The sequence below is a fragment of the Euprymna scolopes genome, chromosome 25 (genome assembly GCF_053919585.1).
Source record: "Euprymna scolopes isolate OS-2025 chromosome 25, ASM5391958v1, whole genome shotgun sequence".
Lineage (NCBI taxonomy): Eukaryota > Metazoa > Mollusca > Cephalopoda > Sepiida > Sepiolidae > Euprymna > Euprymna scolopes.
The window spans coordinates 53,716,330-53,730,524 of NC_136506.1; the positions used below are offsets into that span (position 1 = coordinate 53,716,330).

At 34.3% G+C, this 14,195-nt stretch overlaps 1 protein-coding gene across 3 annotated transcripts in view; it reads left to right on the plus strand.

Moving 5' to 3' along the window:
• Positions 1-14,195, plus strand: part of LOC145247355 (COP9 signalosome complex subunit 7b-like) — a 307,459-nt gene that overhangs the window by 178,831 nt on the left and 114,433 nt on the right. The gene's annotated exons all lie outside the window — the stretch shown is intronic.

Consider the following 14,195-nt stretch of genomic DNA (forward strand, 5'->3'; position numbering starts at 1 on the left):
CAAAATTAATTTTGTACTCTGAAAGTGGCGGTGTTTTTGCCAAAAAAGAGGTATAATTGATTTTTGCCCCTCTCTCTACTTTGTGTCTTGGTTTTAGTTGATTCTCATACATGAAGCAACAACTGTTACCAAAGGGTACAAGTTCTCTCGGAAAAAAAGCAGCTCCATACATGCAGGGGACGATTTGAAACGGTTCTATGAATTGAATGGCGTCAATTCCCAATAGCCCCTCAATTTTAATGATTGTCCCTGGAATTGTACTTAGTTGCCAATCGATGTCATTTCAGGTTTTTAACTATCTGCGGAAGCTCCAGTAACTCCTGTGAAAGATTTAATTCACTGGAAAGAATTTGAAGAGTGTGAACTTTCTCAAGGATAAGTCTCAATTCCACAGAGGCTTCTTTAAAAGGTCTTGTTTCTGATCCTAAAAAGGTTTTCACTTCCAACCTACTTTCTTTTTTTGTAGAAAAGCAATTCAGTCTTTCCAGCACAGAGGTATCCAAGTAGGTCCTTTGGCTTCCGGTGTCCAGGAGACAATTTATTTCCAACTGACTATTTACCTTTCCTACTACTATGCTGATTACTGGAGACATGAAACCGTAGCTGTAGTCATTCATATGTAAACAGGTGTCCACATGCACTTTGCCTTTTTTGTCTGGGCACATTGCTTTCACATGGCCCGTAATAGTGGAGCTGCTATAAGTTCCTTGCACCTTGTAATCCGGGCTTCATGGGAGGTGTAGTAGGGACAACTTTCCGAAGAATGTTCATGCTTCTTACAAAACTCACATTTTTGTGGTTTTGATTCCACTTTGGTATTGAAAGCCTTCAGGGAGGAATGCTGTTCAGGTTCCTTTTCTTTCCTAAGTTTTGGTGGGGGCCTCAGCTTAGCCACAGGGTGCTGTTCAGGTTTCCTAACAATCAAAAACCACTTAATAATTTCTGGTGTCTTCAACAGGATTACAGACAAGGTTGGGTAGGTCTTTCCAGAAATCCTGATCAGTTCATTCTTTATGTTGGATGGTAATTTTGCAAACAATACCTCAGAAATTATTATTGCACCTGCCGACATCTTGTATAAATCATACGATGTTCTAAGTTCCCATACATACGTCTGTGTTTTCATCATGAAGTCCTTCAACCCCCACCAAATCTTTTGGATTTTCTAAGCGAAAATCTAATATACCTTGGATTATTTCGCCACATATTTCTTCCTCATCCAAGTATTGTTCCTTCAACAATTTTAGAGCCACTGGATAGCTGTCTTCGGAGACCGAAAGGTGGTCAATAAGTTGAAGGGCTCTACCCTCAAGAGAACACCTAAAAAAATACAACTTTCCTGTTGCCGATAGTATTGACGTAGCACAATTCTCAAACTTGGTGAGAAAGTCCTTAAAATTTCTGTTTCTTTCAAAATCCCTTCACTGAAATGTGGCCCTTTCAGTTTGATTTTAAAAGCTTCTACTGAAAAGGAAGAATGTGCAGTTGGGTTGAAGGACTAGGTTGGTTCTGGTATACTAGTGGCTTCCTGACTATGAGGGTTGAAGGTTGGTTCAACGTTGGGGGACCTCCTATCTTCTATAGGGACCTCTGAAGTATTTCCTTCATGGACTGCCTGTACAACCCCCAGTCGGCGTCGTACCTCTCTTAAATCTAAAAGAAGCTTGAAATAGTTCAGCAAGCGATTCAGCTTCCTCTTTGGCAGCCAGTTGTTCCTCCATACTCCAAGACACACCCTCTAGCTGTTCTAGCCATCCTTCTATATCTTTTTCAAAGGATAAAAACACATTCAAGAACAGAGGTTCCTTTTCCATGCCCACCACAGTCGTCCTTATTTTTCTTTGAAGAAGGTCTAGCCTTCTCTCTAGTTCCCTTCGAGTAACAGGGTCATTCATTTTTTTCAATTCGTTGCAAAGTGTTGGATTTTAAGCGACTAAAAGGGGGAGGGGGAGGTGTTTCTGCAACTCAACGGATTAAACATGAACTCGACGTAGAAGGAAAAAAACAATAGAACTCTTACCTTGCATGGGGAATCCTTCACGGCTTTTCTTGGTTAACTGAAGTTGCAACAAATTGCCTCGTTGCTTACAATGACAGATCGTCCTTGTAAAAGTAACTACGAAACATATAACTAAACTAAAGCTAAAAGACCAACAACACATATTGACGATAGGAGTGTTTTTATAACCCACTAGTCGATTCTATGCAAATGTTAAGTCTGACCCACGTGAGTGGACAACAAACAAACACTATTATAAAAGCAGTCGACCAAGCACTTTCAAACCTTTTGCTTGAACGACTGCCACACAGAATTCCATTGCTTCACCCCTCCACATCGAGTTCCGGTAAGTAAAAATGTTGTGATTGTCCTTTATTCACTACACTATTATAAATTTTCCAGAAATCGCAAGTTCCTATCTTCTGCGATTCTATGCGTTCTCTCACATTTCTTCATGTTTTATTTACCAAATATTGGATGTTATCTCAATTCAACTAGAGTTCCAAGCGACTCGCATTATGCCTAATTATAGGCGCCAGTCCACCATGAATATACATGGATCCTTTCGAGGAACATCGAACTAACACCCGACAATAGGAGTTCATACTACCGGCCCCATGCTAATGGAGCCAAAACTGGCCACCGTTTCGCAAATGGAGAATACCAGAACCAATAAACTTTCATTGCTGTTACATTTGAATAAATTTTGAGTTTGAAAGGTATGGCTTTTGTATTTGTGGATTCTTTTGCCTAAGCAAGGAGTAAATTTGGATGTGAGAATTAATTTCTTACAATGGCTTTCTAAATATTGTGCTGTGCTGAAATAACGTTTCAGCACAGATTAAAAAGTACAGGAGTACGTTTTTTCTTGAATAAAAAATCAACACTTCTGCATGACAGTCACATATTAGCAACAGAGACAAGTCATTGAACCCTGTTCTTAGAAAAATAACTGCCATCTAGCGGCCATTATGTAAACCTCAAATATAAACAAGTGTTTACGGTAACGCAAAAATAACGAAATAAATAACACAAAAATATATGAAAATCGAAACATTTCTTGAATAAAAAAAGTATCAAAATATAATTTTAATGTATTAATATAATTTCTTTTCAATGAATGATTCATGACTGAAAATAAAATAAAATAAATTTGATAAAAATATGAAACATTGTAGATTGTTTTTAGAATTATTTGTTTAGTTTTTTTGTTTTTTTTTCGGTAAGGTTGTATAAAAATGTAGCAAAATGTAATTTAAAAAACATGAAGCATTTATAGAGGTTTAAGAACAATTTTTTTTGGCGGGGGGATTATATAAAAATATCATTTTAGTTTACTTTAGTTACTTTTAGAAAAGGAAGAGTTATCGATCTCGGACAAGCGACATTGGTCGGAGGTTCTTGAAACTAAAATACACACATTCGCTTCATGTAACTGTCATGCAGAAGTGCCAAAAAACCTACTTGAAAAGTTTTGACTGTTTTTGTTTTCATAATCATTTTTAAGTAATTTTTTTTTTTACAACGTAACCCAGCGTCGTTTAACCCATAAAAAAGCTCTACTTTTACTTTTCTGCCTAATACGTTTAAACGGTCTTCATAAATGATTTAAAAAGAGAAATTTTCTTCATAAATGATTTAAAAAGAGAAATTTTATTCATAAATGATTTAAAAAGAGAAATTTTATTCATAAATGATTTAAAAAGAGAAATTTTATTCATAAATGATTTAAAAAGAGAAATTTTATTCATAAATGATTTAAAAAGAGAAATTTTATTCATAAATGATTTAAAAAGAGAAATTTTATTCATAAATGATTTAAAAAGAGAAATTTTATTCATAAATGATTTAAAAAGAGAAATTTTATTCATAAATGATTTAAAAAGAGAAATTTTATTCATAAATGATTTAAAAAGAGAAATTTTATTCATAAATGATTTAAAAAGAGAAATTTTATTCATAAATGATTTAAAAAGAGAAATTTTATTCATAAATGATTTAAAAAGAGAAATTTTATTCATAAATGATTTAAAAAGAGAAATTTTATTCATAAATGATTTAAAAAGAGAAATTTTATTCATAAATGATTTAAAAAGAGAAATTTTATTCATAAATGATTTAAAAAGAGAAATTTTATTCATAAATGATTTAAAAAGAGAAATTTTATTCATAAATGATTTAAAAAGAGAAATTTTATTCATAAATGATTTAAAAAGAGAAATTTTATTCATAAATGATTTAAAAAGAGAAATTTTATTCATAAATGATTTAAAAAGAGAAATTTTATTCATAAATGATTTAAAAAGAGAAATTTTATTCATAAATGATTTAAAAAGAGAAATTTTTTTCATAAATGATTTAAAAAGAGAAATTTTATTCATAAATGATTTAAAAAGAGAAATTTTTTTCATAAATAATTTAAAAAGAGAAATTTTGAAAAAAAAAGCATAAAATTTAACTTTTCTATATAAGTTTAACATAAAATGAGCATCCACATTTTGGCCACCTAATGTTCAATGAGACATGTGACCCCTAGAATTTTTTCAAGTTTGGCATGACAAATTCCAATTTATGGTGGTGGGGATTAAATTTGAAACCTAACACAATTTATTTTTTTTATATTTATGAGACCATTCTGTACTTTCACATAACAATTTCAGAAACAAAACATGACAAATTCATTTTTTTTTTTTTTTTTTTTTTTTTGCATACATTTGAAACATAAAATAACGATAAATTTCATTAAAATTTTTAGGGTGTTTTTTGTTGGGTGAGGGAATTAAATTTGAAGCATAAAATAATAGGAAAAATTGAATTGATTTTTGGTAAATGTGATCTGGTAGACCAACACACAATCTACCTTTAAAAAAAACTTGTTTTCTTGGGTATTCGGATGTGCTGAAAACGAATATCGCATTTAAAATTGAGGCTGGCAACAAGTTTTCATGATATTGCAAGCATATTTTTCCACATGTTATGTCACCATGTGAAGTAGTGGCCATATTTGTTTATACCGTGTGCAGAAATGGGGGGGGGCGATGTAATGAAATTACAAAATAATGTGGAGCTAATCTTTTTTTTTATTATTAAAAATAACTGAAAAAAAGGAAAATAAATAAAATAAAACATTGACTTTTTTATTTTTTTTTATATGTGCAGCAAAAATATGCTGGTTTACAAGTGCATTTAGAAGACATTATAAAGAACCACGCTAAAATACTGTTACTTATTTACGCAGAAATATTGAATAATACAACGTGTGTTTGTGTACACTTCTGTGTGTATATTATGCATGAAGTGAAATGTCCGTTATGGATATGAGCTCATTGTATATACGTGTATGGAGTCGGAATGTCTGTTGCATATATATTCTTGTGCATACATGTACCTGGATGCGTTGAATGTTCATCGTGTATGTGTATATTTACAAGAGTTCATTCTCACCTTGAAAGAATTATGCTTCAGTTGAGGCATGTGTTAAAAGTGTGTCCCTCGCATGGACAGTCAGACAAGAAAAAATGTGTTGTCACGTTGACGTCAAGCAAGAAAAGAGAAAGAGATATAGAAAGAAATGGAACAGGAAGTAAGACAAATGCTGCCTGTTGGCTGAAATGGTAATCACAACAAGGGCAGGTAACTAGTGTGTAATTGAAAGTGTGTGCATGTGTATGATTTGAGTAAACGCATATCAGATCAAAAAGGCATGTGCCCATGATCCTAAAGATGATTACACTTGCAAAATATAAAAAAATGTCGAAAACCCTTTGAAGAAATGAAATGTAATGTTTAACTATTTATTATTGTATTGTAAGTGAAAGTTTGACTTGTTTTATAAGCAAGAAAGTAACTTTTGTTCATCCAAAACAAGGTATATTGCCACTTGGATGTGAGGGTTACTATTATTTGGGACCATCTGTAGAGGATATGAGCAAGATGTTTGTTTACATTTAAACTTCTGCAGGTTAGTACGGTCAGGGAAGCAGGTAACAGGAAGGAAATTCCATAGTCTAGTAGACAAAGGGAAAAGATTATTTTATTAGATTTTCCAATATCTAGGGACCTCTACAGTGAAGGGATGGGATTTTGTTACTAAATGGGTTTGTTGGAGATATATATGTCGATGGTGGTACAAGTAGCATTACAAGCGTATGCTGTATTTTCATGGACACCGGCAATATTACATACCTAATGTGCTTCAACAAGTCATATCTTTTTTATTTGTTAGTCAATTTTTAAAAGAATTACATTGGTAGAAAGAGAATAGAATAAGCATTCCAACGACATTAATTTATTTTTCTTTTATGCATTCAATGTTTTTATGCACAAAGTAAAAAATGAAACAACGGTAAAAAATGACGACAGCAAAAAGGGGGAAACTGTTTTTTCAATGTTTACATTTCATACGTTACGTTTGGATACACATGCGCAGGGTTAAATTTGATTGGTTATGGGTGAAATTTTACAGGCATAGAAGTCCATCCTTACTGGACTTTGATTTATATTATATTATATATATATATATATATATATATATATACATATATATATATACTAGCAAATGTACCCGTCGTTGACTGGGTTCAAAAGCAGCCTACAGAAAATGGACTCTGATTTATGACAGTATGATAGGTTATGAAAAGGAAGGGTTGTAAAGAGATAGCTTCGAATTTGGGGGTATCAAAACCAAAGCAAAATATGATGAAAGTAAAAATAAAATAGATAAACCCCATAATTTATTATACCATACCTGTTCACACTGAAACACTTACCACAATATTCTGTGGATCTATATTAAAAAACCTTGTTAAACTTTGTGACATATTTCCATTCTATAGAGATCGGGCGCGAATGAACACTCCATAATTTTATTATACCATATTTCTTCAAACTGAAACATAATTATCAAAGTATACTTACGCAGATAGATATGAAAAGTCTTTATTAAAGTTTGTGCCTATTTCCATTCTATAGAGGCCAGGCCAGAACGCAGACCCCACAATTTTATTATACCATCCCTATTTAAGTTAAAACATACTTATCAAAGTATTATTATGTACATCTATATCAAAAACACTTGTAAACGTTTTTTTAAATTTTTTATTTCCATACTTTGTGAACCAGGCACGAACGCAGACCCCACAATTTTAATGAACCACAGTTCCGCCAGATCAAATATACCCGTTCCTGTGTCTTGATACATCTTCTATCATTATATGTAATCAGTTTTTTAAAATAGTCAACCATATAGGTGCCTATTCGTGACCAGACAAACACATACACACAGCTTTATATTATATATAATGCACACAAAAACACACATTTTCGCTTTTATATTATAGATGAATTTAACAAGCTTCGCTTGTTTGAAGTTAAAAACATTTTGCTGCAGTGAATGAGAGAATAATGCATTCAAGCAATTGTTTTTTTATGTCTCTGTTTACCAAGCATTTTCTCTAATCCTTGTTGAGTTGCACCAACATATATTTGATGACCTAGTATGAGGCAGTATATATACCTGCATTAGATGTTGGTTTGCTTTGGAAATGTTTTTTTGGTTTCAATATTTGTTTTATCGTTTGTAACATGGTTTGTATTATTGGAATTCCTAGTTTGAAGTTTTTGTGATCTATATGAATTCTTGGTTTAGATATTCTGGATTGCGATTTCTGAATGCATGCAAGAAGAAACCAATAATCATACCTGTTTTTATTTCATTATTATGATGCGAGTAGAAATGTAAGTAGTGTGGTTTTACGATTAACTTTGAAGGATATTATTGTTGGATCAAATAAGTATCTCTAGAAAAGGTATTGTTCTCTGTTTTATAGGTGAACTTTGTGGAGTATTTGATTGTGTCTAATTTGTTTTAATATTCTGTGTGTTTTCAAGAAGAAAAATTAAAATGTCAATATATCTGAAGTATTCTGTGTTTGGAGGTAATTTAACCTGTAAGGGACAGATTCTAAGAATAGGAAGGATAGTCCTCCACTAAGAAGGTTACCGTAGAGAAACTTGTAGAAATTATTATTGAATTGAAAATAAGTTCTGTCGGTTATAAGTCTAATAATTTTTATAAAGTGTCTGGAGGAAATGGTAAGTTAATGTTTTTTTGTATGTGTGTATGGAGTAATTTACCCATGTCTTAATGGGTAAATTTGTGTATAATGATGTTTTATCTAAGTTGTGTATAGTTTTGTTTTTTGAGTAAATCCTAGATTTCTTTATATGGGAAGTGCTATTAGTGGAGTTAGAATATGGGATTTGTGGAGGCCATATATATATATATATATATATATATATATATATATATATATATGAGTGATGTTCAATATATGATGTCCATGTTTTATCATTTTTTATAAGATTAAAAAAAAAATTGTTAACTAGTTTCAATGCTTTTATTTATAGTTTTAAGTCTGTTGGTATATGAATTTTTTTTTTTTTTTTTTTTTTTTTTTTTTGCTACTAGTGTAGGTATTTTCTTCATGTATGGAATATTAAAAATACATTACAGTCGAATCCTTCATTAAGCTCACCTATGAAACAGAAAAATCACTCAATACTTTTTCTAGACATACAATAAAATCCAACAGTAATCTATCCTTCAAAGTTAATTGCAAAACCACACACAAAAACGATTACATACATTTCTATTCACACCATAATAAAAAAATAAAAACAGGCACGATAATTGGTTTCTTCTGCTTTCAGAATTTGCATTCCAGAATATTTGAATGAAGAATTCAGATCACAAAAACTTTGAAAACATTGCAATACCCCACATATTTTATATAAAATGCAATGAAAAAAGCCACACAAATATTTTCCAGAAATAAGCAAAAATCATATGTCAAACACTTCTCTCATAAAGATATCATCTTTTACCCACTCGTGCCAATTTGTAACTCTTAAACAAACTAAGAATTCCAATAATACAAACCATGTTACAAACTATAAAAAAACATTAAAAATAACAAAACAGTTCCAAAACAAACCTACATTTAATGCAGGTATATACACTGTATCATGCTGTAATTGTCATCAAACATATGTTGATGAAACTCAATGCAATTAGAAAAAAGACTCGGTGAACATAGAGATGCAAAATAGCAATTCCTTGAATGCATTGACGTTTCTGAATTTTTGAGATGAGGATTGGTTATTCGTATTATTTAGATTACTGTTCTCATCTTGAGTGTGATTTTCACGTTTCTGTCAACGTAACCTCCGATCTTCTTTAGGTGAATCTTGTCGAACTCGGGAATTCAAATGGAATTTTGAGTGGAACCCTTTATTTCTCGAGGGTAGCATACTCTTGTTCCATCAGCCATGACTGGATAGAGTGAAGTAAATAAAAGATTCCACTCGAAATTCTGTCCAAATTCCCAAGTTTGACAGAAACATTACCAAGTTCGACAAAATACATCTGAAGAATGTTGGAGGTTACATCGACTGAAACTTTGTAAAAATCACACTCAAGATGAGAAAAGTAGTCCGATGAATCCAAATACTACGAATAATCGTGAATGCATTATTTTCTAATTCATTTCATTGCAAACATTCTTCTAATTTCAAACAAGCTAAACTTGTTAAATTCATCATAATCTATATATATAAAAGCCAAACGTCTGTGTGTATGTATGTATGTTTGTTTGTAACGCTAAAACTTTTGAAAGACGGAACCAAACTTGACAAATTTGGTATCATATCGAAGCCCCATCACCCGGATGACAAATATCGAAATTTCACGTCAAACGGACCACTAGAAGTTGGTCAACTGATCAGTTATCTTCGAGGGGGGCCCCCAAAAAACCTGTCATTATCTATATATATAAAAGACAAATGTTTGTTTGTAACGCTAAAACTTGAGATGAAAGATTCCTCTCCCCTAAGAATAAAACATATGTTCAATATCTGCTTTTGTTTTTTCATTGTTTATATGGTCCCGAGCAACGCCGGGTAGCCCTGCTAGTCTTCTATATATATAAAAGCCAAACGTCTGTGTGTATGTATGTATGTTTGTTTGTAACGCTAAAACTTTTGAAAGACGGAACCAAACTTGACAAATTTGATATCATATCGAAGCCCCATCACCCGGATGACAAATATCGAAATTTCACGTCAAACGGACCACTAGAAGTTGGTCAACTGATCAGTTATCTTCGAGGAGGGCCCCCAAAAAACCTGTCATTATCTATATATATAAAAGATAAATGTTTGTTTGTAACGCTAAAACTTGAGATGAAAGATTCCTCTCCCCTAAGAATAAAACATGTTCAATATCTGCTTTTGTTTTTTCATTGTTTATACGGTCCCGAGCAACGCCGGGTAGCCCTGCTAGTCTTCTATATATATAAAAGCGAAACGTCTGTGTGTATGTATGTTTGTTTGTAACGCTAAAACTTTTGAAAGACGGAACCAGACTTGAAAATTTGGTATCATATCGAAGCCCCATATCCCGGATGACAAATATCGAAATTTCACGTCAAACGGACCAGTAGAAGGGGGTGAACTGATCGTTTTTCTCCCAGGGGGGCCCCCAAACAACCTGTCATTTTAATGTTGTTATTACGTAATTCTTGAATGATCCATAAACGCTTAGTCATGTCACGTGACGTGACGTCAACATCCAGTAATGGCGAACAAATGTAAATAACAACTTTTTTTACCGATACTTTTGTAATTTCTCTTCTCCTTCGTTCTATATATTATTAAACTTCATGACAATGTCTCCAACGTGATTAACTGGTTAAAAATAGTATTTATACAAGAGTTTTAACGAAAAATGTCAGGAAAAAATGTACAGGAATAAAAAAATTCAGCTTTCAAAATATTCGTCGATAATAAAACCGATCGTTATATTTACGCTAGCCATTTTGTATATTACCACGTGACCTCCTATCTCTTAAACTGGAGGGGGGGGATCCACTTGAATCCAACAAAACCAGTAAATTTTTTTTTCTATTATATATACATTATTTTCTATAAAATTAAGTGTAGACTTTATAATTAAAACCAAAAATGTTATTCATACGTAAAAAAAAAAAAAACGCTTAGTCATGTCACGTGACGTGACGTCAACATCCACTAATTGCGAACAATTGTAAATAACAACTTTTTTCACCGATACTTCTGCAAACAAGAGTTTTAACGAAAAATGTCAGGAAAAAATGTACAGGAATAAAAAAATTCAGCTTTCAAAATATTAGATGATAAGAAAAATATCATAATATTTATGTTATAAAATAATTAGCCATTTTCTATATTACCACGTGACCTCATACCTCTTAAACTGGAAGGGGGGAGGAGTAGAGGCCGCTTCAAAACCAACACCGTCTTTCTCTTTTTTCTCTCTCTCTCTCACCCACTTACTCTTCCCTCTCTCTCACCCTCTTTCTCTTGACGTCACACCACTGTTAAACTGTGGGGGGGGGAAGAGGCAGCTTCAAAACCAACAAAAACAGTGCACCCATTCCCAGGCATTATCTCCTATAGATGCACATTTTATTAGAACCGCTTGTGTCCCCTTTCCTAACTCTCTCTCTATCACCATATTTCTCTCTCTCTCACTCTCTTCGCTCTCTCTCTCTCTAGACCTCTTTCTCTTCTCTTTCTCTCTCTCACCCTCTTTATCTACTCTCTCTCTCACCCTCTTTCCCTTCTATCTATATTAGCACTTATCAAGGCCAATAGGCAACTCGAGGATGAGAGTTCAAACGTGCACAGTAGTGAAATTTGGGAAAGAGGATAGAACAACTTTCTCTTCTGCCTCTCTCTCACACTCTTTATCTTCTCTCTCTCTCTACCCCTGTTTCTCTTCTCTTTCTATATTAGCACTTATCAAGGCCAATAGGCAACTCGAGGATAAACTCGACGATGAGAGTTCAAATGTGCACAGTAGTGAAATTTGGGAAAGAGGATGGAACAACTTTCTCTTCTGCCTCTCTCTCACACTCTTTATCTTCTCTCTCTCTCTACCCCTGTTTCTCTTCTCTCTGTAATAGCACTCATCAAGGCCAATAGGCAACTCGAGGATAAACTCGACGATGAGAGTTCAAATGTGCACAGTAGTGAAATTTGGGAAAGAGGATGGAACAACTTTCTCTTCTGCCTCTCTCTCACACTCTTTATCTTCTCTCTCTCTACCCCTGTTTCTCTTCTCTCTATATTAGCACTTATCAAGGCCAATAGGCAACTCGAGGATAAACTCGACGATGAGAGTTCAAATGTGCACAGTAGTGAAATTTGGGAAAGAGGATAGAACAACTTTCTCTTCTGCCTCCCTCTCACACTCTTTATCTTCTCTCTCTCTCTACCCCTGTTTCTCTTCTCTCTATATTAGCACTTATCAAGGCCAATAGGCAACTCGAGGATAAACTCGACGATGAGAGTTCAAATGTGCACAGTATTCAAATTTGGGAAAGAGGATAGAACAACTTTCTCTTCTGCCTCTCTCTCACACTCTTTATCTTCTCTCTCTCTCTACCCCTGTTTCTCTTCTCGCTATATTAGCACTTATCAAGGCCAATAGGCAACTCGAGGATAAACTCGACGATGAGAGTTCAAATGTGCACAGTAGTGAAATTTGGGAAAGAGGATAGAACAACTTTCTCTTCTGCCTCTCTCTCACACTCTTTATCTTCTCTCTCTCTACCCGTTTCTCTTCTCTCTATATTAGCACTTATCAAGGCCAATAGGCAACTCGAGGATAAACTCGACGATGAGAGTTCAAATGTGCACAGTAGTGAAATTTGGGAAAGAGGATGGAACAACTTTCTCTTCTGCCTCTCTCTCACACTCTTTATCTTCTCTCTCTCACCCTGTTTCTCTTCTTTCTATATTAGCACTTATCAAGGCCAATAGGCAACTCGAGGATCAACTCGATGATGAGAGTTCAAACGTGCACAGTATTCAAATTTGGGAAAGAGGATGGAACAACTTTCTCTTCTGCCTCTCTCTCACACTCTTTATCTTCTCTCTCTCTCTACCCCTGTTTCTCTTCTCTCTATATTAGCACTTATCAAGGCCAATAGGCAACTCGAGGATCAACTCGACGATGAGAGTTCAAACGTGCACAGTATTCAAATTTGAGAAAGAGGATGGAACAACTTTCTCTTCTGCCTCTCTCTCACACTCTTTATCTTCTCTCTCTCTCTCACCCTTAAAGATTCCTCTCCCCTAAGAATAAAACATATGTTCAATATCTGCTTTTGATTTTCATTGTTTATACGGTCCCGGGCAACGCCGGGTAGCCCTGCTAGTATATATATAAAAGCGAAACGTCTGTGTGTATGTATGTATGTATGTTTGTTTGTAATGCTAAAACTTTTGACAGACACAACCAAAGTTGACAAATTAAGTATCATATTGCACCTTGATCACCCGGATGACAAATATCGAAATTTCACATCAAACGGACCAGTAGAAGGGGGTCAACTGATCGTTTTTCTCCCAGGGGGGCCCCCAAAAAACCTGTCATTTTAACGTTATTCATTACGTGTCACGTGACGTGACGTCAGCTCAGTAAAATGTCGGCTGCGGCTGAGGTACATTAAAGCTGCCTTCGAGGAGTAATTGATACTATAACACAGTTAAATATTAGTTTTCGACTCGAACCGTTATTACCAACGGATTTATCGCACTCCAAAAAGCAAAATCCCAAAATTACACGAAAATTGACGTAGGGAAAATGTTTTTATTTTTGCTTGAAGTTTTTTGCCGGCGAAGGTGAATTTGCTCTTTGTAAAACATGTAAAGGAAGCTTTAGCCATTTTCTTTTTACTTTCTAACTCTGTTAAACTTGAAGGGGGAGGGGTGGGTATCAGTATGAGGCCGCTTATGTACACGAAAATTAGGTCGCGTGCACAGATTTCCCAAGCACACTTTCTCTCTCTCTCTCTCTCTCGCCGTCTTTCTCTCTCTCTCGCCGTCTCTCTCTCTCTCTCTCTCTCTCGCCGTCTTTCTCTTCTCTCTCTCTCACCCTCTTCTCTCTCTACCACTTTCCTAACTCTCTCTCTATCACCATATTTCTCTCTCTCACTCTCTTCTCTCTCTCTCTCTCTCTCTAGACCTCTTTCTCTTCTCTTTCTCTCTCTCACCCTCTTTATCTACTCTCTCTCTCTCACCCTGTTTCTCTTCTCTCTATATTAGCACTTATCAAGGCCAATAGGCAACTCGAGGATCAACTCGACGATGA